General features: G+C 52.5%; 1 protein-coding gene and 1 pseudogene across 1 annotated transcript in view; one reads left to right on the top strand and one right to left on the bottom strand.

Moving 5' to 3' along the window:
- Window positions 1-25,142, bottom strand: part of Dlgap2 (DLG associated protein 2) — a 589,656-nt gene that overhangs the window by 342,699 nt on the left and 221,815 nt on the right. The gene's annotated exons all lie outside the window — the stretch shown is intronic.
- Window positions 9,542-12,182, top strand: LOC114105587 (peroxiredoxin-2 pseudogene; annotated as a pseudogene).

A 25,142-nucleotide genomic window follows, 5' to 3' on the forward strand; every position in this document is an offset into this window, starting at 1 on the left:
AGTCCCCACTGCCCCACATGGGTATAAAGTTCAAAGAATTTCAAAAATCTCCGTCCAGAGAATGTTTTAGGCTCTCCAACAGTTTCTCTGGACCATGAGTTCAATAAACCTGCTTCCTGAAAATCCCGCAGGTGTCCAGCCTCCTCTGTTCTATTTAAAGAGATCGGGCACCCTCTCAAGATGGAACCGCCCTTCTCACGAGCTGCCACAAGAAGACAGGTGACATCTCCTGCTATGTCTTGGGGTTCAAGACTGTCCCTTTAACTCAGCTACAGCAGCTGAGGACCCGATGCTCAAAGCACCCCTCAGGCTTCAGGGTGGGAAGTCAGTAACACAAAATGAGGCACCAACAGCCTTATCACAGACCAGAAGAGATACCTAGTAGCCATGGTGTTCTACAACAGTTAAAGTTCCGTTAAAATGTGTTTCCTCTGAACTAAGATGTTTCCAGTTGATAAGTCATGTGGGTAGAAGGTGGCCAATTGAAGGTGAAGATCGTGGACTTCATTGCCTACCCCAAGTTCCTTGGCTTGGGAGCTTTGCCTTCACTGTGAGGATGAATAACGTCAGCTTCTGCCCGGAGAAAGGCCCGCTCACGACCCAGGGGTGCAGTGCAGCTGGGAGCTGCTGCCACCCCCAGCACCAGACGCCAGGGCTGCTGACCGGCTCCAGGAGCGGCCCTGCCATCCCAGCTGCAGACCCAGCTCACAGGACTACCCAGAGCAGGTGCTGGCTTGCGAACACAGACGACACCTGCTGCTGGAGGGTGTCTGGCGTGATGCCACGGAAGCCAGAAGACGCCCGTGGTTGGCCACCTAGAGCTGCCTCTTGGCAGCCCAGCTGCTCACGACTGAACCTCAACCCAGGCCAGGGTTAGAAGACGGGCTTCTGTGACGGGGTGTGAGGTGACAGGCTTGCCCTTCCAAAGCTGGGTGGGAAGAGGGCAGGGGCATGAGGGCAGATGCTGGTGACCATCTCTCAGGAGGGCCAGACCGTGCAGCTTCTCATGCCCCCATCACAATTCCGTGGCAGCAGGAAATCTGCCATGGATGATCCAGATCCATGATGTCACTGTCCCCTTAAAACAGATTTACAAAACAGGCAGTAGGACAGGTCATGGCTCTCCAAGGCCCGGGGCAGCAAGAGCCTGCACCTGGACACATGCACCGGCACCAGCCAGGTGAGCACCTGCTGCCATTTCCACAGCCTCTGGGAATGGGCTCAGCGGCCCTGGTGAGTGGAGATAAGGAGCACAGTGGCTGTGAGGTGGCCACCTCACCACCGGGAAGATCCTGCCTGCCACTATGGCCACTGAACAGGCACATGCCAGGGGCAGCGTGCTGGAGGGCAGCCAGCAGGGGCTGGCAGCCGCATCCCTTGTGTCCCTCCTGGAAAGCAGGCGCTCCTCTGTCCGTGCCCATCCTTCTCCCCCAGACCCTGGACTCGTTCTCTCGGCCTAGACTGCACAATCCTGGTTGCAGCCACAACCAGCAGGAGTATCCACTGTCTTCTCTCTTTACTTTTTAATTTTTTTGAATTTATTTTTTTCCTTTTGATTGGTGCATCATAATCACACCGTCGAGGGCTTCATTGTGACAGATTTGTGCTGCACCTAATCTCATCAGTTTCATTCTCCAGTTTACCCGCCCTGGTCTCCTCCTCTACTGCTGTCTCTTCTATTTTCATGGAATTACCCCTTTTTATCAATTCCTTTCACTCTCCAGTTTCCACAGATGAGAGGAAACATGTGACTTGACCTTCGGAGTCTGACCTATTTCACTTTACATGATGGTCTCTAGTTTCACCCATTTTCCTACAAAAACAATTTCATTTTTCTTTATAGCTCAGCAAAACTCCCTTTGTGTATACACCAGGCTTTCTGTGTCCATTCCTCTGTTGATGGGCACCCAGGCTGGTTCCATAGTGTGGCTATTGGGAATTGTGCTGCTATAAACATGGGTGTGCAAGTATCCCTGGGGAATGCCTTTAGTTCTCTGGGGTAAATACCCAGGAGTGGTGTGGCTGGGTCGTGCAGTGGTTCCATGCCTAGTCTTTTGAGGAACCTCCACACCAACTTCCACAGGGGTGCACGACTTTATTCTCCCACCAATGGTGCATGAGAGTTCCTCTCTCCCTACTGCCTCTTCAGCATATATCGTTACTGTGTTCCTGATGACTGATCACCTGGCCTTTTCTCATCAACCTACAAGACCTTTGGCTCAACTTTCTATCACAGCTTGTGCAGGGGCCAGTACACAGCTGGAATGTCATAAATGCTTCCTAATTTTTCTCATACCGATGACTCAGGACAGAACTCCCACTTATCCTCAGGGGATGCATTCTAAGACCCCCCAGGGGAGTCCCAAAACCAAACATGGTACCAAATGTTACACAAGCTACACCTTTCCTACACACACACATATCCTAGTCACAAATTAGACTCACCAATAAATCAGCATCTTAAAACACAGAACAATTGTGACAATGTACTGTTGGTCAGCAGCCCTCCTCTTACACTGTGGGACATTGAATAAACCCAGGGTGACTTGACCACACGCCCTGTGATCTGCCAGTAACTGGCAGCTGAGCTGAGCACTCATGGTCAGCACGCGGGTAGACTACACAGCTACAGGGGGGATCTACATCCCAGGTGGGACAAAATGGACCCACAAGACCTCATCATGCTCTTCAAAATGTTGCATGATGTAAAACTGATGAATTATTTATTTATGGATTTTCTCATATTTAATATTTTCAGACTGCAGTTGATCACAAGTAACCAGATCCCAGGAAAGCCAACCCCAGGTCTGTGGATGACTCTTCTCTCCTCACTGGGAGGGGTCAAAGACATGGGACTTCCCATACCATGACCAAAACTGGGGCTGGGAAAGACATCCTGGTGCTCTAGAAAGAGCCCAGGTGCAGGACGGGGCAGGGCCCCAGCACTCAGGCCCTGCAGGAAGATGGAGAAGCCCAGCAAGCCCCGGGCCCAGACTCCACTGGAGGGGACTGGAGGGGCCTCCGGTGCTACCGGGTGGCTGCACAGGAGCAGGCCACTGAGTTGCCAGGCACGGTGAGCATGTGACACAGCTGTGGCTCCCGTGGACCCTATTGTTCCTTAATGAGAGCAGGCAGAGAAGGCTGGGCCCTGAGATGCTGGCCTGAGAGCGGTCACTGACCAGGGGGCTCCCTGAGGAAGCAGGGTGCAGACCAGGGCCTATCTTTCTCGAGAGCTCAGAGATGCTGGGTCTGCACCAGCCCAGAGCAGGGAGGCAGGACGTGTCCTCGGCATTGTGCAGGGCCCCCAGATACCTGGCCTCTGTGGGCCACTCACAGCCAAAAGGCTCTCCTCTCAAGACCACGTCTCTGGATTCCAGCCACTCCAGGCCGCCCTTCAGCTCAGGATGTGGACACGCCTGTCCACACACACCACTGGGGGCAGGGGCGGGGTCCCGGAAGATCACGCGGCCCAGCGCAGTACAGCCCAGACTTCTGAGTGCCGTTAGAGTTTACCTGGGGAAGTCAAAAAGCCTTCGAACTATCTGGAATTAATTCATGAAAAAGAAATCACAGGTATATGACCAGAACTGGCAGAACTTTTCCTGAGCACCTCAAGTCACTCACCGAGGGCTCCCTACAAGCCAAACCCTAGATAGCCTCTAATCCCATTAAACTCTACTTGACACCTGCATTAGTCAACCCTTGTTGCTACAGGAAACACCCTAGGCAGCCAGCGAAAAAGGTTTTAGCTCCTGGCTCTGCAGGCTCAGAGCCAAGGGCAGCTACCTGATCACATCACCTCGGGCACGGAGTGCATGCCGGAGTGAGTGCTCACATCTCGAGTCAGGAAGCAGTGAGGGGACCGGAGAGTCCTACCATCCCTTTCAGGGCATGACTCCAATGTCCTAGGCATTTCCTGACAGGCTCCTAAGGTTTCTCCACCCCTGAGAGCACCACTCTGCAGACCCAGCGTCCATCAGGAAGGACCCAGGGCCTCCAATAAACTCCCGCTACCCAGACCACTGCAACATGCTGCACGCAGGGCCATGGCTCACTGCAGCAGCTCCACCACAGATGTCCCAGCCAAGTGTGTGTGTTCAGCAGGCGTACACGTAGCTATTTAAACAGCATGCTGACAGTAAGCATATGGCAATGCTGTGCAGGTGAGCAGAGCCCCCAAGCCCAGAGAGGCAGCTGGAAAGTCCTGAGACAGCTGTGCTGCCTTTCCTCAGGCCCAGGCAAGCCAGTGTGACGAAATGCCAGCAGAACTGGCTGGGCAGCGCAAGCCTGCATCAGACATGTGCCTCTCAGGTGCAGGCAAAGATAAGCTGCTCCCCATTCTGATCACTCCTTCAGCTCAGATAATAATTTGCAAACGTACCAAGTCTCTCCTTTGCAGGTGCCAGAGTCATGAGTGTAGGTACAGGAGATTTTGAAAATAAGATTATTGATTCATTTTGTGCTCTGGAAAAGTTGCAATGGAGGGGGTTTCTCACTTTTCACAATGCAAACTCCTAGAAGAAAAGCCATCCTACACTGTGACTCCAGGTCAGGGCTCTGCTTCCCACTGCACAGTGTGTGATCACTGCACTCAGCCACTCCCACTGCGTGCTCTGTGACTCCAGGTCAGAGCTCTGCTTCCCACTTCCCAGTGTGTGATCACTGCACTCAGCCAGTCCCACTGCATGCTCTGTGACTCCAGGTCAGGGCTCTGCTTCCCACTGCACAGTGTGTGATCACTGCACTCAGCCACTCCCACTGCGTGCTCTGTGACTCCAGGTCAGAGCTCTGCTTCCCACTGCCCAGTGTGTGATCACTGCACTCAGCCACTCCCACTGTGTGCTCTGTGACTCCAGGTCAGGGCTCTGCTTCCCACTGCCCAGTGTGTGATCACTGCACTCAGCCACTCCCACTGCGTGCTCTGTGACTCCAGGTCAGGGCTCTGCTTCCCACTGCACAGTGTGTGATCACTGCACTCAGCCACTCCCACTGCATGCTCTGTGACTCCAGGTCAGAGCTCTGCTTCCCACTGCCCAGTGTGTGATCACTGCACTCAGCCACTCCCACTGTGTGCTCTGTGACTCCAGGTCAGGGCTCTGCTTCCCACTGCCCAGTGTCTGATCACTGCACTCAGCCAGTCCCACTGCATGCTCTGTGACTCCAGGTCAGGGCTCTGCTTCCCACTGCACAGTGTGTGATCACTGCACTCAGCCACTCCCACTGCGTGCTCTGTGACTCCAGGTCAGAGCTCTGCTTCCCACTGCCCAGTGTGTGATCACTGCACTCAGCCACTCCCACTGTGTGCTCTGTGACTCCAGGTCAGGGCTCTGCTTCCCTCTGCTCAGTGTGTGATCACTGCACTCAGCCACTCCCACTGCGTGCTCTGTGACTCCAGGTCAGGGCTCTGCTTCCCACTGCACAGTGTGTCATCACTAAAGTCACTCCTAATGTGTGCTCTGTCACTCCAGGTCAAGGCCCTGCTTCCACTGCACAGTGTGTCATCACTATATCCACTCCCACTGTGTGTGCTCTGTCACTCCAGCTCAAGACTCTGCTTCCCACTGCACAGTGTGTGATCACTGCACTCAGCCACTCCCACTGCGTGCTCTGTGACTCCAGGTCAGAGCTCTGCTTCCCACTGCCCAGTGTGTGATCACTGCACTCAGCCACTCCCACTGTGTGCTCTCTGACTCCAGGTCAGGGCTCTGCTTCCCTCTGCTCAGTGTATGATCACTGCACTCAGCCACCCCCACTGGGTGCTCTCTGACTCCAGGTTAGAGTCTTGCTTCCCACTGCACAGTGTGTGATCACTGCACTCAGCCACTCCCACTGCGTGCTCTGTGACTCCAGGTCAGGGCTCTGCTTCCCACTGTACAGTGTATGATCACTGCACTCAACCACTCCCACTGCATGCTCTGTGACTCCAGGTCAGGGCTCTGCTTCCCACTACACAGTGTCTGATCACTGCACTCAGCCACTCCCACTACGTGCTCTGTGACTCCAGGTCAGGGCTCTGCTTCCCACTGCACAGTGTGTGATCACTGCACTCAGCCACTCCCACTGCGTGCTCTGTGACTCCAGGTCAGGGCTCTGCTTCCCACTGCACAGTGTGTGATCACTGCACTCAGCCACTCCCACTGTGTGCTCTGTGACTCCAGGTCAGGGCTCTGCTTCCCATTAGCATGACACTGATCACTGCACTCAGCCATGTCCACTGCATGCTGTTTGACTTCAAAGCCCCAATGTGTAAGGCTATTGCCGTCACTTGAGTTTGGGCATCCCACTTCATAGTCACAGCCCAAAGCAAGCAGGAAGCTTTGGCAGCACCACTGATCCTCTCCAGGCACTCACCCAGGTGCCGTGTACTGTGTGATTCTTCCTAATCTCTCCCTAATCGTTACTTGTTCCTGAGGTGAGAAGAGCTGTGCTGTCAGTCTTTCTACAATCATGAGCCTGTGGCTTTGTAGTGATGGCAAGGGGGTGCTCGCCTCTGTCCAGTGGCTATGTCCAGCAGAAACAAGTCTGTCCCATGGAGTAGGATAGAACTGGAACGTGGGGAACAGAACAGTGGAGTTGTTCTTGGGTAGGGGCTGCGATGTGCTGTAGCCACAACAGCCGTGGTACAGGAGGTGGGCAGCTGTGCTGGGCCTCCAAGCCATTCACCAGGGTCCTTCAGCAGCATGGAGCCTGGGGCCAGAGACCTGCCCACTTTGAGGGCCTGCCCACTTTAAGGACCTCTGGGAGGCAGATGAGGCCAGGTCTGGGCCTCCAGAGAGCCTCTGTGTGCCACCGATCGCTGCTGTCCCCAGTCCCCACCTGAACATGTGAATGGGTCACACCAATGATCAGGGTGGCTCCCTGGCACACTCACAGGGGGCACTGTGGGAGGACAGCCTGGTTGCTCTCTGGGTCCTCGAGTAACCTGGCTCAGCAAAGCAACCTGGTGGCCACCTGACCTGAGGGCCCCAGTCTCACAGTGCAGTGGGCAGGCATGGAAGTGGCCCTGGCAGGGACCCTGACACACAGGTATCTCTCGAATGACCGATGCTGACTATCCTGCCTAAGGTTTTGACACTGTGACAAACGGCAAGACAGAACAGGGTCCTGCCTCACTGATCCATCTGTTAGAACAAAGCCAGCTGCAGCCCGTCAGAGCTGTCACATCCTGCTCCCAGACGCCACTGGTGCTTGAGCTGGGCCATCACCTGGGTGGGCGCTGTCCACCAGCACAAGGTGCCTCATCACCAGCCACGTAGGAAACAGTGTATTCCGTCCCCACTGCTGCACACGGACTCTAAAATGCCCTAGCCACAAAATCAGAGGAGCACAAATTCTTATGTTGTCGGGCTCAAATTTAACCAAAAACCTCACCTCTGTGATCACAAAGAACTTCAGTTACAAACCAGTCAGTTCCTCCCACGTGGAGAGGCTCTGTGACAGCTGGAAGACTTGACGGGCCACAGAGCCAGCCAGCTCTCAGAAGGCCTCCCCGCCCCTGTGGGCAGGATACTCTGAGGCATCTCAGTCTGGATGGGGCTTGCCCCTGCAACACTCACTCACGAGGGTCTCCAGGGGGCCAGCAGGTTTCGTCCCTTCAGCATGGAATGCAACTGAGGACACAGGTCTCCTCCTGGGATGTAACAAAGCAGGCCAGGATGCCTGTGACCAAGGCTGCTGGTAAACAGGCCCTGACCTGCAAGTCCCAACAGGCAGGAGTGAACGAGCCTGTCTCCCACCCCCCAAGGTACCAGAGAGCAAGCATGGCAGACCAGAGGTCATCTTCCTGCCTCCTGCAGAGGCAGCACCTGGGAGACAACACCTTATAGCTGCAAGGAGACGGCACACGCACAGCCCCGGGAGCTGAGTGGACACCACGGGCGACTTGTGGAGCCTGGTGTCATGGCTGGCAGCCTCCTACCATAGGTCTCCACTGGAAGCCGAGTTCTGATTCTGCTGGCTGCAAGAGAGCACAGCACGTTCCCAGGAATTCATGTCTAGATGACCACACTTCAGCCTGAGGAGAGGACCGTCCAGAGAAGCTGGACCTGTGCTGAGGCATATACCTGGGGTGTTCCACAGTAGGGGTGCCAAATACTTTCAGGACCTTGCTAAGGCGTGCATTCTGGGCATTCCTGAAGACAGCACTTGGGGCGGACTCCTCCAACTGTGTAGGGGACACTGGTGGGTGTGGAAGCCCGCCAGCTTCCACCTTGTGATGAGGTCAGCAGTCTAGACCACTATGCCACAAGCTCCTCTCAGATGTGCCACGAATGTTTGGTTCTGAAGTGGTCCAAGGTCACAGGAAGACAGGGCTGGTGCAGAAAGGTCCTCTGACCTCCCTGTCCTTACCTCCATGGGTGCATCCCAGTCAACTGCAGCACAGCACCAGGTGTACAGGGCACTGCCCACTGTGTCCTGTGTGCAACTCACAACCAGCACCCAGGCAGGGCACAGTCATCCAGAGATCCCCCTCCGTGCCCCTGCAGGCAGCCACAGCCCAGCTGGTGATCTTTGATCATGATGCCATATTCACTTTTCATTAAGGCTAAGTGCACAAACCCGTGACAGTGACTGGCATGACCCCTGAGCTATAAGGCTGCACCAGGGCAAGGAGCCTTGCCAGCACAATGTCCAACTGGCATCAGGGAAAGTTCCTGGGCATACTCAATATGCCTGAGACAGTGAAATGGGTCTACACCAAGTCTGACCCCAAAGCACAGCATGAGCTCTGCACACAGTCAGTCCCCCCCCTGGTGGTTCTAGATCTGCTGGTGGCCTTCTAATTCTACTCCACAGCAATGGACGCTCCAAGTCAACCAAATCACCCACACACTCGGAGAGCTGCAGCCTGCCTACGACTCTGCCAATAACAATAATCCCCAAATGCAAATTAAGTCCATAATGAAACATCGCTTTATCTTATCAGATTTTTGAAGATAAGAGACAAAATCAGAAGAGCAAAATGATGATTAAGCACCCAAGGATCCCTTGTGTCTGCCAGTGGCCGCGCAAGCCCGCAGACCTGGCCGTGGTGTGGAAGCCCCAGTCTGTTCTCACGCAGGGAGGGTTCCAGGGGATGTGGGCTCACGCAGAAAACTCTTTAGGAAATGGAGGCTTTGCTTTGGTAGCGTGGAAACCACAAACTGGACGCAGTCAGACATGTATCTCGTACCTAGTGCCAGGCGCCGTGGTGGGGATGAAGCAATGGTGTGAAGGAGGGGAGGTAGCACAAGACAAGAAGACCCAGGCAGGGACGTGTGACCAGGCAGCATGCAGAACAAAAGGCTTCACTTGACATGAGTGGACCAGGGGAGAGAGCTCCCGTACTGCTGCCGTGGCGACAGAACAACTACCCCCACCACCTCAGGTGACCCGTGTGCACCATTACACTGGAGCCCGCGGAGGAGGCCCCAGACACCCCTGGGAGCAGTGGCCCAGGACACTATGCAGGACAGAAGAGCCCCCCGGGCCCAGCTGACCCTGCACAGTGGAGGTGCTGGTGAAGAGGGTGGCTCCATATCAGATGTCAAGAAGGTCTGTCATGCAGCAGTGGGCAGGGCACTGCACAGACGCCAGGGAAGTGCTCCGCGAGGCGCTCCCACCTGCCACTCTGCACGAGGACACTGGAGCAAGAGCCCTGCACCCCACACGGAGGAGCCCTGAGAGAGGCCCCTGTAGGAACTGGGGCCACGAGGTGTCAGATAAGCCAGAGATGGCCCACTTCACACTGCCAGTAACCGTGGCTGCAAACGTGAGCTCTGGCAGGGCCTCGGCTGCAGGAGCCATAGAGGGCAGCGTTGTCCCTGCGACTGGATGTACTCACATGCAACATGTTGTGTGTTCTGATGATAGGCCCTCAGCCACCATCACGTGAGGGGTGGCTAGGAAGCCCTGAGACTGCCTTTGGGAAGTCCCTCCAGAGCCCTGGCCTGGAGGCGCGGCCCGGGGAGGGGACAGGGGAGTGTGAATGTGGGCTGGGCACCCATAGGAAACAGGTTGCCATTTGGATGAGGCCAGCGCAGATGGAAAGAGAAGCCCCCGCTGGTGGCTTGCAGCCATGTTCCATGCCAGAACACCACCCTGGGGCTCAGACATCAGTGAGATGCCCACATCACAGGCTAGCAAAGGGCCTTTGTCACAGTGGGGTACGGAAGGCCCGTCACTGAACATGGCTGACTTGATTGTCCGTCCTAGCTCTTCAGACACGGGGTGCACAGCCTCCACCTCACCAGGCCCTGCACATGGGAAAGGCCCATCCCCACCCAGGACCAGGTCCAGTCCACCTGGCTGCCAGTTCACCAGCCCTCAGGCCCTCCTGCCCATCAGCCAGGTGGCAGCTCCTCACGTCTCTCATCCCTTCTTTCCTGTCCCTTTCAGAGATGGGAACGGACTTAGGACTTCGGGCCATGTCCTGGTCACTGGGCCCAGGCTCCATGTCCCACGTCACAGTCAGCCATAGGCCTCGGCACCTAGCCCAGGAAGGGAGACCCACTGTGACTCTCAGTGCTGTGTGGGAGCATCCTGTGAGTCTGCTGAGGAAGGTCACACTGAACGTTTTCCTACTGGCATCCAGGCCCCTTTCAAAGCTGGCTCTCTGTTAATAGTGAATTGTTCATTTCTTGCACACCATTTTCTCAGCATGCGTCTAGTTAAGAGAGTTTAATAGGGCTATCTCAACAAGATCTCTCCCCCTTCAATCACCGACGAGGCCAAAGGACCACGATGAAACGTTCTTTGAATGCCAGCCGGAGAAATCCTGTCTGGATGGCAGGGTCTGAGATCATCACAGTGACAACTGAGGAGCCTGGGGCCTGACCAGCAAGGTGCCAGGGCTGGCCTCACCCTCCACCTGTGTGGAGGCTTGTTCACTGCTCTGACCAAAAGACCCGACAAGAACAACACAGAAGAGGGAACATTTATTTGGGGCTTGTGGTTTCAGAGGTCTCAGTCCATAGGTGGCTGCCAGCCCATGGCTCTGGGCTTCAGATGAGGCAGAACATCTGAGAGGATGTTCTTTCCCTTAGAGGAAAGGCATGGCAGAGGACAGCAGCGCAGGACATGGCACTAGGAAGCAGAGAGACAGTGCTGCTCGCCAGGACAAGATACAAACCCCAAGGCATGGCCCCAGAGACCTACCTCCTCCAGCCACACCCACCTGCCTCCAGTTACCACCAGGTAATCCTTATCAGTGAATGATCCACTGATTAGGTCACAATCTAATCATCTCACTTCTGAAAATTCTTGCATCATTTCACGTACAAGTTTTGGGGACACCTCTTATTAAACCGTAACAATACCCCTCAACCACAACCTCATCTACCATTCCTGGGGCTTGTATCTACAAGGGACAAGGGCATCGGCTGACTTAGATGGATGGGGCTTGAGGCTCAGGTGAGGGCTCAGCAGGGTCCCTGGAATGTGGCCCGAGCCTTGTAACTCAGTGCACAGGAACAGTACACCCACCAGGGCACGGGCACGGGGCTCACGCGTCCGCCTTCTAAGCACAAGGGACACTCACACACACTTGGCTTTGAGAACTCGAGGGGGTGCGTTTGTTCTTCAAGGTGTCTGTCTCTTGCATACGCAGTCTCAGCCCCTGGCCACACGCACATTAGAAAGCCCGCCCTGACCTCACTGCCACCGCGGGGGTGGATAGTGCCTTCAAGGAGGTCAAGCTCTCTGGCTACAGAGGGAAGCGCATGGTCCTCTTTTTCTACCCACTGGACTTCACTTTTGTGTGCCCCACAGAGATCGTCACTTCAGCGAACATGCTGAGGACTTGAGCAAGCTGGGCTGCGAGGTGCTGGGTGTCTCCGTCGACTCTCCGTTCACCCACTTGGCTTGGATCAACCCCCCGTGGAAGCAGGGAGGCTTGGGCCCCCTGAATATCCCCCGGCTTGCTGATGTGACCAGAAGCTTGTCCCATAATTATGGTGTGCTGAAAGGTGGTGAGGGCATTGCCTACAGGGGCCTCTCGGTCACTGATGGCAAGGGAGTCCTTCGCCAGGTCACTGTCAGTGATCTGCCCATGGGGCGCTCTGTGGATGAGGCTTTGTGGCCAGTCCAGGCCTCAGTGCCCAGATGAGCATGGGGAAAGTTTGTCCCACTGGCTGCAAGTCTGGCAGTGAACAATCAAGCCCCACGTGGATGACAGCCAGGGATATTTTTCCAAGCACAACTAGCCTGTGTCCTTGGATTCCATCTGTGCCCCTACCGGGGTGCTCTGTGCTGACCCAGGAAAGGCAGGACCTGCCCCTTCCAAACTCCAGAGTATGGGGGAGGGCTGGTAAACCAGGCCCAGGCTTTCCACGTCTCTCCCCTACCTGGGATCTGGTTAATAGTGACCCCTTTTCATCCAACTGGGTACAGGCACATAGGGGACCAATAAACATTAGGAACATAAAAAAAAAAAAAGACAGTGCCCATCTCGCACACAGCCCCTTCTGAGCCCAGGGGCATTGGCGTCACCTCCCACAGCCCTTAGGTCAGCTGTGAATTACAGGGTTTTGTAATTGCTTCTTCAGCTTGAAACAGGCCTGGGACCTTGGGGAGAATTCAGATTTGTGTTCACTCTGGAGCAAAGCAGTAAAAGGAAAGTTCAACTGTCACGCTCAGGAGTCTTGGGACCTGCAGGGCTTGGTGCTGCCCTGAACACTGCGGCTGAGGCAGGCGAGCACACACTCGGTTCTGGCTCTAGAACCAGTGACCTACTCAACATTTCATATGTAAAGAGTACTTTATAATCAAAGGCGGTTTCTGTGACCAATAAATGTTTTATTTCCAAAAATACCTTTCTGCAGGAAAAGTTTGAGAAAGTTCAACATTAAGATTTCATCAAAGGACTGGCTGGAAAAGGATAAATATTAGCAATCAGGAGATGGCATGAGACTTTTTGTTCAGAAAGTGCTCTCCAGGCTGCTGAAGGAAGTGCAGCCCTGTCACTGGGTTCCAGGGGGAACCAAGAGAGGCCCAGGTGGGGCACCCCTCTTGTGGTCACCACAAAATGAGGGGAACACTGAAACCACCCTCCCCAAAGTCCACAGTGGCAAGTAACCAGCAAAGGACATTTCCTCGTGAACAACCGTTGACCTGGGGGTGGAGACTGTGGTACCGCCAGCTCTGCTTGGCCACCCAGAAGTACCTGCAGAGAAGTGGACAGACAGGTGGACATCACAGTCACACACAGTACCTGGAGAGAAGTGGACAGACAGGTGGACATTATGGCCACACAGAACCCAGGGAGAAGGAATTCCACCCTGCAGCTCACAGAGAGACCAGAGAGCACAAACAAGAGGAGACGCAGCAGCAGGACATCTGGGTGACCAAAACACAGCAACAAGGTGGCAGAACATGCCTGCCGACACCCACTCAGGACCCCGAGTCACAGGACAGGGACGCCCATCCCCAGCTGTCTCCAGAGAGCCTGCTCAAGCGGAGCAGGGTCAAAGGCACGACGAGGGAGGCAGGAAGGAAACTGCAGAGGAGGATGTCCACAGCCGTCGCAGCAGCGCAGAAGACGTGCGGCCAGGCGCTGCCACACCACACCTGGGCGAAGACTTGACCAGCCACTGGAGGAGACCCCAGGGCGTTCAGAGGACGACGAGACCAGGAAAGCGGCACACAGGAGGGAGGCACCCTCTGCGCCTGCAGAGCAAAGCGCAGGAAGAGAACAATCGTAGGAGCACAGCAAGTGGAGGCAGGCAGCACCCTGGGTGGGACCAGAGGCACTGGCAAGGAGAGACTGAGGTCACCTCTGAGAGGACACACTGACTCTAACTCAGTTTGCAGAGACGACTGGCACCAAGAAGCCCTGAAGATGAGGCTGGCTCAAGCACATTCCGTCAAAAGCCACCCATCAGGGAGGCACCACCCACCCCAGGGGCCCTGGGGACCGAGCCCAGCCCCCATGCCCAGTCATTAAGCCCCAGGTCTCTGGAAATGCCACACCACGTGCCCTGCACCGTCCCCATCCAGGAGAATCACGGCAAAGACAAGGGAACCACATGCCCAGAGCCCCAAGGAAAGAATGAGTATGAACCCAGGATTCAAAAGAAGTCCCGTTTCCTTAAGCATAAAAGTTCCAAAAAAAATCCTTAAATGAACACCCCTGGCCATGTTGAAAAGAGCCACTTAATGATAAAATCAACCAACCCGGAGATCAAAATAAAGAAGTCACGATGGAAAAGCCACCATGAGAAGACAGGTCTGAGGAAACTGACTGGAAATAAACAACCAGCTTTTGCAGGGCTGGGCTCTCTGCTGCAGACCCAGCAACCCCTGGCCTGCACTCACATTCAAGCACGTGTGCACGTGTTTATGTGCACATCTGTATACATGCATGTGTGTACATGAGTGAACACGCACACAGGTACATGTGTGCATGTGTTAGAGTGTGTGTGCCTATACATGGTGTATATGTGTGTATACACTTGCATGTGTATACATGTGTTTCGGTGTATATTCATGTTTACACATGTGCATGTATATATAGATCTGTGTGCACACATGCATACACAAATGTGTGTGTCATGTGCCTGCACATGTGCATATGTATGTGTTTCCGTGTCTGTGTATGTGTGTGTTTGTGTGCATATGTGTATGCACACATATACTTAAATTTTTGAGGTAGAGGGTAAAACCCAGGAGAAATGTAAGAATGGAACTCTGAGTTTTAAATTTTCTCTCCTTTTATGCTTAGGCTTTTTAAGGCATTGTATCTACTGGGATGGAGACGCATTCATGTGAGGCACAGCACTGACTTTCATGTGTCATCAACTTATTCATCAAATGAAAACCCAATAAACCACATGCTCCCTTACACACGTGCACACCACAGCTGGCCAGCATTTTCCAGCGCACTTGTGACCACAGAGCTATGCACAGGGTGTCAGATGGTTCTTCCTGGGAGGAGCATGGGATGCTCCTGCAGACCTCTTTGCCAGTTTCTGTACTGGCTCAGTGTCTTATAATCTATATTGCTTTTCACTGAAAATCAGGTGATTTGATAATAAAAAGGGAAAACATCAAGTAAAACCATTCAAATGTTCTAAATATTTAAACAGCATTTGTAAGTTAAAAATTTTTTCTAATGAGTTATTTGAACATTTTGATTCATTTATCATGTAAATTGATAGGAAATGATTTTTCAGTCTAAGACATGAAGTCTAAAAGCATACTTCCAAGCAGAGCTGACTTGGACTCTGAGCCAGTCAGTAGCAAAGGACCTTTCACAAAACTGGGGTCTACAAATCCGCGTCCTGACGCGTGTTCCAAGTTAACCCGTCCACGAGGCATACACGTCCACTGGTCCATCATGTGCGTGGGTCTCTTCTGCTGTCCCCCTCTGCTGAGAATGCTGCAGCTGGTGATTGGATCATGATCCTGGTGCACAGGAAGCCCTGTTACCCTCAGGTAGATTCCAGGTCTGTGACAGTTCCACAGAGAAACTCTGGGAATGGTGTAAAACCAGCCGCATTAATGTCCAGGTAGACCTCTGCCAAGGGCACTTAACCCATCCTTGGGGTTTTCTTCATTTCACTGCAAATTGCTCTGACCATCAACAACCCAGGCTGGAAACTGAACACTACAACAGCAGGCACAGCCAACTGAGGGTTTCCTGGACTCACAGAGATCCGGATCCTCAGGATGCTTTTATTTTTGTGCAGTGCTGGGGAATGAACCAAGGCCCTTGAGCACACAAGGCAAGTGCCCTACCGCTGGGCTGCATCCCAGCCTTCCTTGGAGTACGCTAAAGTAGGTTCTTTTCAGAAGACTCTGAAGTACCTATACCTCCTGCAAAGACCCATCTTTGGGATCTCTATAGGTAACAAGGTTTAACCTTTCTCTCAGTTGGGAACTCACTGAGACTCTCTGCTCACGCAGAGAAGGCATCTCACTACCAGCCACCTTCAGCTTCGGGTGCAAGCCGTGCTCTGCACTCTCCACCCCAGCTACAGCCTTGGTGTGCAGCCACAGGCTCCAGACAGCAGTCTGGCAGCACTGCTCAGAGCACCGCTGCAGAAGCAGGGGCCCATCCGGCAGTCAGACCCTGTTTCCCCAAGTGACACCTGGACCCAAGACCTCTGGTCTCCAAACAAACGTCAGTGACCCCAAGGGCAAGCACAGGTGTTCTGGAGGAGGGCTCACAGCCTGCACCTGTACCCAGGGGATAACAGAAGCTGCTGGCCAGGAAGACTTGCATGCTGCCAGAGATGCTCTTGCCTCCTACGAGAGCTCCGCTGGCCTGGAGCAAGACCAGGGTTCCCTGGGGCCTGGAGACCTCAGGACACAGTTCAACAAACTGTCTTCAATGAATATGTGGCTGGTTTCCTCCTGAGTCTGGTGCCAGGTAACTAACAGTGGGCTTGCCCTCTTCTGTCCAAGGACAGTTCACAAAGGGAAGGGCAGGGGTTCCTGTGGGTCCCTGGATGACGGCCAGAGAAAGGAGATTTCCTCTCTTCCTTAGTAATCTGTATCGTCCACACTTGAAGCACTGACCCTCCAGGGTGACACATGCACAGCTTGCTAGGCATTTCTACTTGTGCTGATACTGAAGTGGCACCCCCTTTCTCCACAGAGAAGTCTTCACGGGCTTCTCCAGAAATCTTCACCATGGCTGATTTTAGGACTGTCAGCAAAAGAGTCTCTGCAAAAGAGTTCAATGTAGATAAACTTCCAATTTTCATGTTGCCCTGTTTTACTTGGCCACTGGCTGGAAAGAAAGCAGCACTCCAGGTGCAGGACACCCCTTACTAGTTTTTCACAAACATGTATCTACTATAGTAGTTTGTAGAAATGTGTAAACCAGGCCTCTGGCCTTGAGCTAGGGCTTCATAGAGGTGTCTACATTTCTAAAATAAGCAAACTTACCAATTGGGCTCCATGGTAATAGCTGTCAGGGGGAGGAAAGGAAGGAGAAGAAGCTCTCCCCTTCTCAGGTGTGGTCCTTGAAGGGTTAACTTGCCCAGAGCAGTGAAAGAAAAGCTGCTTTTATGTGAACTTCTGCAGACTGTGAACTCCTGAGCCCCTCCCTTACACACTGGGTATAAAACTCTGAAACTCCCTGAACTCGGGGTTCAGGGGACCGATTCATTTTAGCAAAAGCTGTGCCCTGAGCCTGGCTGCCGCCAAATAAACTTCATACATGTACTTCGGATTTCCTGCTGCCTTCGGTGCCTTGCCGCGTCTGTCCCTACAATAATACCACCCCAATAAAGGGTATCATGGGCCAGGGAGGCCTGAGTTCAGCAGAACCACCCTCTTGCCCTATGCGGATAGCCAGGTCTGAGTAGCCAGTGGGGCGCACCCAGGATGCAGAAGCCCCCGCCTTCCCGGCCTTCCACAGTGCCTCTACCTCTGGGGAGGAGCACTCCTGCATCTCGCACAGAGGAGGCCAGGCCTGGGCAGCAGTGCGGCTCAGACAGCTGGTATATCTGGTGGAAACAGTAAGATCCACCCATGCAAACTAACAAACAAACAGACAACTATTAAACTAAGACAACTATTAGACCAAGAAGGGGACTTGGTTTCAGTTATAGGGAATATGAATATTGTCAATTAGAAAGACCATCCACAAATAAAATATTCAGTAGCAAAACTGTAAGATCTCATTGATATCCAACAGGAAATGCTCCTATCAAATAACTACAGTTAGATTTTAACTTCTTAAAGTAAAAAAAAAAAACTCTACAAAAACCAGAGAACTTCATATAAGTGTGACCCACTTCTACCAAATGGTGTTTTATTTTCAGTTATTTTTCTATTGATTTAAAAAAAAATAAATGACAGCGGAATGCATTACAATTCTTATTACACATATGCAGCACAATTTTCCATATCTCTGGTTGTATATAAAGTATGTTGACACCAAGTCATGTCTTCATACATGTACTCTGGATGATGATGACTATCACATCACACCACCCTTGCTAACGCCCTGCCCTCTCCCTTCCCCTCCCACCCCTCTGCCCTATCTAGAGTGCATCTATTCCTCCCATGCTCCCCCTCCCTACCCCACTATGAATTAGCCTCCTTATGTCAGAGAAAACAATTGGCATTTGTTTTTTTTGGGGGGGGGGATTGGCTAACTTCACTTATCATTATCTTCTCCAACACCATCCATTTACCTGCAAATGCCATGATTTTATTCTCTTTTATTGCTGAATAAAATTCCATGTGTATATATGCCACATTTTTTTATCCATTCATCTACTAAAGGGCATCTAAGTTGGTTCCACAGTTTAGCTATTGTGAACTGTGCTGCTATAAACATTGATGTGGCTGTGTCCCTGTAGTATGCTGATTTTAAGTCCTTTGGGTTAGACTGAGGAGAGGGATAGCTGGGTCAAATGGTCACCCATAAAATAAAGGCATTTCTGTATATCAGTGAAAAATCCTCTGAGAAGGAAATGAGAAAAACTACCCCATTTACAATAACCTCAAAAAATAAAAATAAAATACATGGGAATCAACTTAAAAAAAAAAAAGAGGTGAAAGATCTATACAATGAAAACTACAGAACCCTAAAGAAAGAAATCAAAGAAGATCTTAGAAGATGGAAAGATCTACCTTCCTCTTGGATAGGCAGAATTAATATTATCAAAATGACCACACTACCAAAAGCACTATACAGGTTTAATGCAATTCCGATCAAAATCCCAATGGCATTCCTTATAGAAATAGAAAAAGCAATCATTAAATTCATCTGGAAAAATACGAGACCCAGAATAATAAGAGTGAAGCAGGTGGCCTCACTATATCAGACCTTAAATTATACTACAGAGCAATAGTAACAAACACAGCATGGTATTTGGCACCACAACAGACGACTGGTAGACCAATGGTATAGAATAAAGGACACAGAGACTAACCCACAAAATTAAAATTATCTTATATTAGACAAAGGCACCAAAAACATACACTGGAGAAAAGATGGCCTCTTCAACAAATGGTGCTGCGAAAACTGGAAATCCATATGCAACAAAATGAAATTAAACCCCTATCTCTCACCATGCATAAAACTTAACTCAAAATGGATCAAGGACCTAGGAATTAAACCAGAGACTCTGTGTCTAATAGAAGAAACAGTAGGCTTAATCTTCATCATGTGGGATTAGGCCCCAACTTCCTTAATAAGACTCCTATAGCACAAGAATTAAAACCAAGAATCAAACTAAAATGTTTCTTCTCAGCAAAAGAAACAATCTGTGAGGTGAACAGAAAACCTACATCCTGGGAGCAAATTTTTACCCCTCACACATCAGATAGAGCACTAGTCTCTAGGATATATAAAGAACTCAAAAAGCTAAACACTGAAAAAAACAAATAACCCAATCAATAAATGGGCCAAGGACCTTAACAGACACTTTACAGAAGAAGATATACAATCAATCAACAAATATATGAAAAAAATGCTCATCATCACTAGCAATTAGAGAAATGCAAATCAAAACAACTCTAAGATACCATCTCACTCCAGTCAGAATGGCAGCTATTAAGAAGACAAACAACAATAAGTGCTGGCGAGGATGTGGGGAAAAGGTACACTCATACATTGCTGGTGGGACTGCAAATTGGTGCAGCCAATATGGAAAGCAGTATGGAGATTCCTTGGAAATCTGGGAATGGAACCAAATGGTGTTTTAAATATTAGAATCTAATTTTTTTTTTTTTTTTTGGTACTGGGCGTTGAACCCAGAGCATTTTACCTCTGAGCTGTATCCCCACCCTTTTTATTTTTTATTTTGAGAGAGGGTCTCACTAAATTGCTGAGGCTGGCAAACTTGTGATCAAACTTGTGATCCTCCTGTCTTAGCCATCTGAATTGCTGGGATTAAAGGTGTGTGCTACCATGTCCACCTATTAAAATCTAATTTTTTCACATTGCCCAAATAAAAACATATCTAAGGTAATATGTACTCCTCCCCCATTTACTAAATCGCCTTCAGTCTTTGAGGTTGCTATACTGAACAGAATGGCAATAGAATTTACTTTAGGATCTGGGAGAGAAGGTTTCTAGATATCAATTCCAGGTACCAAGCAGGTGCCAGACCATGGGAAACCAGCTTCACTGACTCTCCTGATTTGGTTGAGACATTCTGTTTCCCAAATCATTAAAGCCAGACGCACTCAAATGTGGAACATACTGGTAGTCTACAAACGGAAACAGATGACTTCCTGAGTCGGCTGTCACATACAACTTGAATCACACGTTAGGAACTTGCTTTACCAAGTGTGGCTCCTCCAATACCCAGCAGTGCTGGGTGACAACTGTGTAGTCTTCCAGCACTGCAGCATCAAAGGTGATGATACACAGTCCCCCAGCACCCCAGCATCACCAGGTGACAATGCACAGTTCCCCAGCCTCAGCATCACCAGCTGATGACACACAGTCCCCAGTACCCCAGCATCATCATCAAGTGATGATGTATAGTCCCCCAGCACTACCAGGTGATCACTGTGCAGTCCCTAGCACCATGGCATCATCAGGTGATGACAGAGTTTCCTACCACTCCAGCATTCCAAGTGACAATGCAAAGTCCCTCAGCATCACCTGGTAATGATGCACAGCCCCTCAGCACCCTGCATCACCAGGTGATGACTGTGTATTCCTCCCAACACCCCAGCATCACTAAGTGATGAGGCACAGTGCCCCAGCACCCCAGCATCCCCAGGTGATGGCAGTCTCCCAGCACCCCAGCATCACTTGGTGATGACGCACAGTCCCCCAATACCCCAGCATCATCAGGTGATGATGCGCAGTTCCCTAGCTCCAGCATCACTGGGAGACAGACGTGAGTCTCCTAAGAAGTACACCATGCTGGCTGAGATGCATCCACATAAGATCCTTGGGTAGCGGAGGAGTAGACTTAGAGGAGCACAAGAGACTGCTATTCTTGGGGCTCTGGTTCTTGGAAATCTCTCCAAGACAACTATCAGTAGAGATTGCTAGAGGGAGACCTGGGTCAAAATAACTCCTGCTGACTTCCCACAACTCCCCCAAAACAATAACAAATGGCGCTGCAGGCAATGGTGATTGCTAGCACAAAGACACCAGTTCTGTCCTGAAACCGTGGCTGTGCAGCCGAGGCGACACCTGCAGAGCTCAAGTGCACTGCTAGAACTGGGACATAAAGGGCTAACAGACAGGCTTTGTTCTCCACTCCAACTGCACTCCACAGCCAGACGCCAAAAGAAAGTTCCTGGATCTCGAGCTGCCCAGAGCCTGCTCTCTGTGCAGTCAGGATGAAGAGCGACCGTACCGGGTCATCACAAACAGTACCATGGCCCTTCCCCAAAAGCCAAAGCCAAGAAAGGCTCACTGGCCTGGGTCTCCCAGGCTCAGATGTTGGCATTTAGAGTCGATCATAGTCAATACACCAATGTGCCTGAGAGCCAAGCATGTCCTGTACCTTCCTGGACAGGTTTCAGAGTCCTCCCAGGAGAAGCTAGCAAAGCAGAAGGGCTGCCTACGGCCATCAGCAATGGGAGAGGAGCACCTGAGCAGACAGCTCCCAAAACAGCAGGCGTGGGGATTCCTGCAGCAGGAGGCAGAGAGCAGGGGCTCAGCGTGAGGCTGGGGTCCAGTGACTTCACACAAAGGCCTGGGAAGACTGGCTCCCAGGGGCTGCAGCACAGGGGCACCCAGATGGCCAGTGTCAGATGCAGCAGGAAAATGGGGACAGCCCCCAACAATGAAAGGAGGAGCCACACCATTGGCCACAGGAGAGTGAGCCCAGGAGCTCGGTGGCCCAGGGTGCGGAAGTTCGGCGATAGACAGAATTCACCTGAAGAGATGAGCTGGGGTAATGCTCGCAGGCACCTGGGTCAGCAGGGGGCAGGAAGGGCCCACCGAGAGGGGCCTGCGGAGATTCTGGGAAACTTAAGCGCATCCTTAATGCTCATTACGCCACGCCTGAAAGCCTTAGTTCCTTGCGCGTAAATAGTGATTATCATTGTAAAAAGTGTGAGAATAGAAGGGCTACAGATAAAAACTTCACTTTTACATCACAAGAACAGCTCGCTGGCATGAGCTCTCCCCCAGCACTGCTCTGCCGTGGGTTAGCTGGGACCTGGCAAGCCTTTATTCCGAATCCCAGAATGCCAAGACACTTCATCCTTTTCTTATGATTAACCAAATTTGACTCACCCCTCAAACAGTTAAGCTCGTCTGGACACTTTGAGGGCGATCTCACATGCCATCTGTTGCTTCCCAATGTCCCTGGTAGGGGAAGCTCACCGGCTAGTCTGTGCTCCCTGCAAGGTCTTCACTCCACAAGACTGAGGCCGCTTCACAATGGGACGTCACAATGAGTAAGAAAGCCCCCACGGAGGGCCGGGCCCTCATGTAATTCCAGGAGCTCAGAGAGAAGCCCAGGGGTGGAGACAGGAAACCACTGGTGGGCATGTGGGGGCAGAAAAAAACGGGTGCAGAAACGCAGGGGCACTGGGTGTCGGAAATGAGTAGTGGCTCAGTGACAGCCATGGAGCTGGGAGAGCAGAGTTCAGCGGAGGGAGAGAAGACAGCAGTGAGCATCCATGGAGAGAGCCCAGACCAGGGAAAGAGGGTGCCCCCTGAGCCTGCCAGCAGGACCGCGTGTGCACAGCAGGTGGGCGGTGGCAAGGGTCCAGGCCTGGGCGGGGCGGGGCCCACGGCTGCCAGGGATGCACGAGTGGTGTCAGGCTGAGGCCAGTGTCCGCGTGCAGAATGAGGCTGCCTTCCACCTCGGAAAGCCAGAAAGAAGCTCTCAGGATCAGGAGCTGAGGCCACACATGAAGGACATCAATAGGGAGCTGCTTCAGAGGCGACAGCGAAGCCGATGGCCACAGGAACGAGGAACACAGGGCCACCCTGGGACCTGACCTGGGACCGTAGGGTGGGGTTCCCCCCACAGGGCCTGGAGGAGACAGGAGCACCAGCCCGGGAAGCAGCTGGAAAAGAGGCGCAGCATAGAAGCCACAGCACCTCAAACGTCTGCAGTCCCTGGTGGTGGGGTGGCAGGCAGGGAGTGAGCCCTGTGCGGCCTGGCACTCAGGGACTGGGACCCAGGAGAGCAGAGTCTGCAAGCCCTGGCATCCATGTGGCAGGTAAGGGGAGGCAGCTGCCCCAGGCCACGCCACACTGAAGCAGCAGAGGCACCAGCGGCCTTCGTCATGGGCAGCGGCTGCCAGAGAAAGGCGCAACCAAGAAGGAGAAATCACGTTTCCTGTCCTTCCTACGAAAGGCACAGCTAGTGAGCTGAGTTAGCCAGCTAATAAAATAGTTCAGGGAAAAAGAACTTAAGGCCAAGTATTAGCCAAAGCCCTGGAGAAAAGAATGAAAACTTCCACTTTGCCAAGAGACTCTCAGGGCTTCTGCTTACAGACACTGGTTCTTCCAGATTTGGGACCTGAAGCTAAAATCCATATGCACTTTAAATGTACATATTTGCAAAATTCTATTTTGCATCTGAGGGAGGCTGGGGACCTCTTCCCTGGTTTGAATACTGAATGGTGCTGGCAGATAGGGACGTTGGGGGGATGCCTTCCACGCGAAAGCCACGTGAGTCATGTGCCAGCGTGTGGGACTGTGAAGACCACGGAAAGTCACTCAGAGCTCTGAGTCACAGCCAGCGCATGTGGAGAGAGCCATGACTTGGAAGCCATGGCCAGGGCCACGCAAGTTCTTCCAGTGGAACCCCCAAACTACAGAGAAGCACCCATTCCTTTAAGATACCCTCAGTTCTCTGTAGACAGCACATGTGAAGCAAAGACTCCCACTGAAGAATTGAGAGTGAGACGACGATTCTCAGCATCTGCTTATTGCACTTGAAGGACACCAGGGTGGAGCAGAGCCCTGAGGGGCCGCCAGCCACAGCAGCAGCAGGTGTGCCCGTGGCTCACCACCCACCTGGACCGACTGCCCTGCACCTCACAGAGCACCGAGTCCAGAATTCAGGGCAACACACAATCCCACAAGCTGCGTGGGCCAGGATGAGTAACCATCCTGTTTGCTTCCTGCGTTTCCAGGGCAACCACAGAAGTGAGAGTTCAACCAGAAGCCCTGGAAAATGGACGCTGGGAGTCCAGGGTCTTCAGGGCTGCTCGGTTTGACTCCCCACCATGGAGGAATCGGACCTGCCACAGGAAGTCGGGCCGAGGGAGCCACCATACCCCTTAACTGGCCCCTGCAGACATGAAACCAGACCCAAGAGCCTGGCTCCTCACACACCTCCCCAGCCTCAGAAAACACTGGGATGGTGGACCACCCCATGGCCGCAGACCCCCAGCAGGAATGACCAGCTCATCCTGAGCCCTCTGCATCCTGGTGGTCCCTCCAGGGCAGGCACCTATCACAGACCAGCCTCCGACTGGAGCATCTAAGTAGGAGGAATGGCAGAGGCGCGTCTGGAACAAAAGGAAAGGTCACGGTCATGGCTTGGTTCCACAGAAAAAATCAGAACTTGAACTGACCTCACCCCTCCCTTGCTACATCACGGCAAGCTGCCTCCTGTGGATCCTGCAGGTTGCACAAGGCCACACTACTGACACCTGTCACCATCAGCAGGTGGTGGTGCCAGGTGTGCTCCCTGGGTCTCGTCCCCTCCTTCGGCCCTTCTCCAGACCAGCTTGGCAGCATGGCTGGCTGCACAGAGAGCTTGGAGACAGAGCCCTGACGCCTGGCACGTGGGGCTCGGTCTGCTTTAGTCTCACACTCTTTCTTTGTAAGAAATCAAGTTTATGCACAGTGTAGGACCAGGTAACAACTGGGAGCCACCTGGGTGGAGGCAGTCAGACGTCCGGGTGCCGCTGCAGACAACCCTCAGAGCCAGGCAGCTGAGGAGGCCCCTTGGCTACGCGCCCCTGTGCACGCGGGGCAGAGTGCTCTGGGCCCCGAGGTCCTTCCCTGACCCCCAGGCAGCCTGTGTCTCCCGAGAAGCCTCCTCTTTGGGGTTTTTCTCAGAGAGAAAAACACCAGAAGGCGTTTCTCCAGGAGTAGATGGGGTGCCTGTCATGGTCCTTGTCCATAAAGAACATATACCCCCCCCCCCAACAAGGGACACAGAGGAACAAGGGCATCAAAAGGCCAGAGACAAGATGACCTTTAACATTTTCTGTTGCCAAACACCATGTTTTAAGGTCATTAACAAAGGTAAAATATTCTG

The sequence above is a fragment of the Marmota flaviventris genome, chromosome 3 (assembly GCF_047511675.1).
Source record: "Marmota flaviventris isolate mMarFla1 chromosome 3, mMarFla1.hap1, whole genome shotgun sequence".
In the NCBI taxonomy this organism is placed as follows: Eukaryota; Metazoa; Chordata; class Mammalia; order Rodentia; family Sciuridae; genus Marmota; species Marmota flaviventris.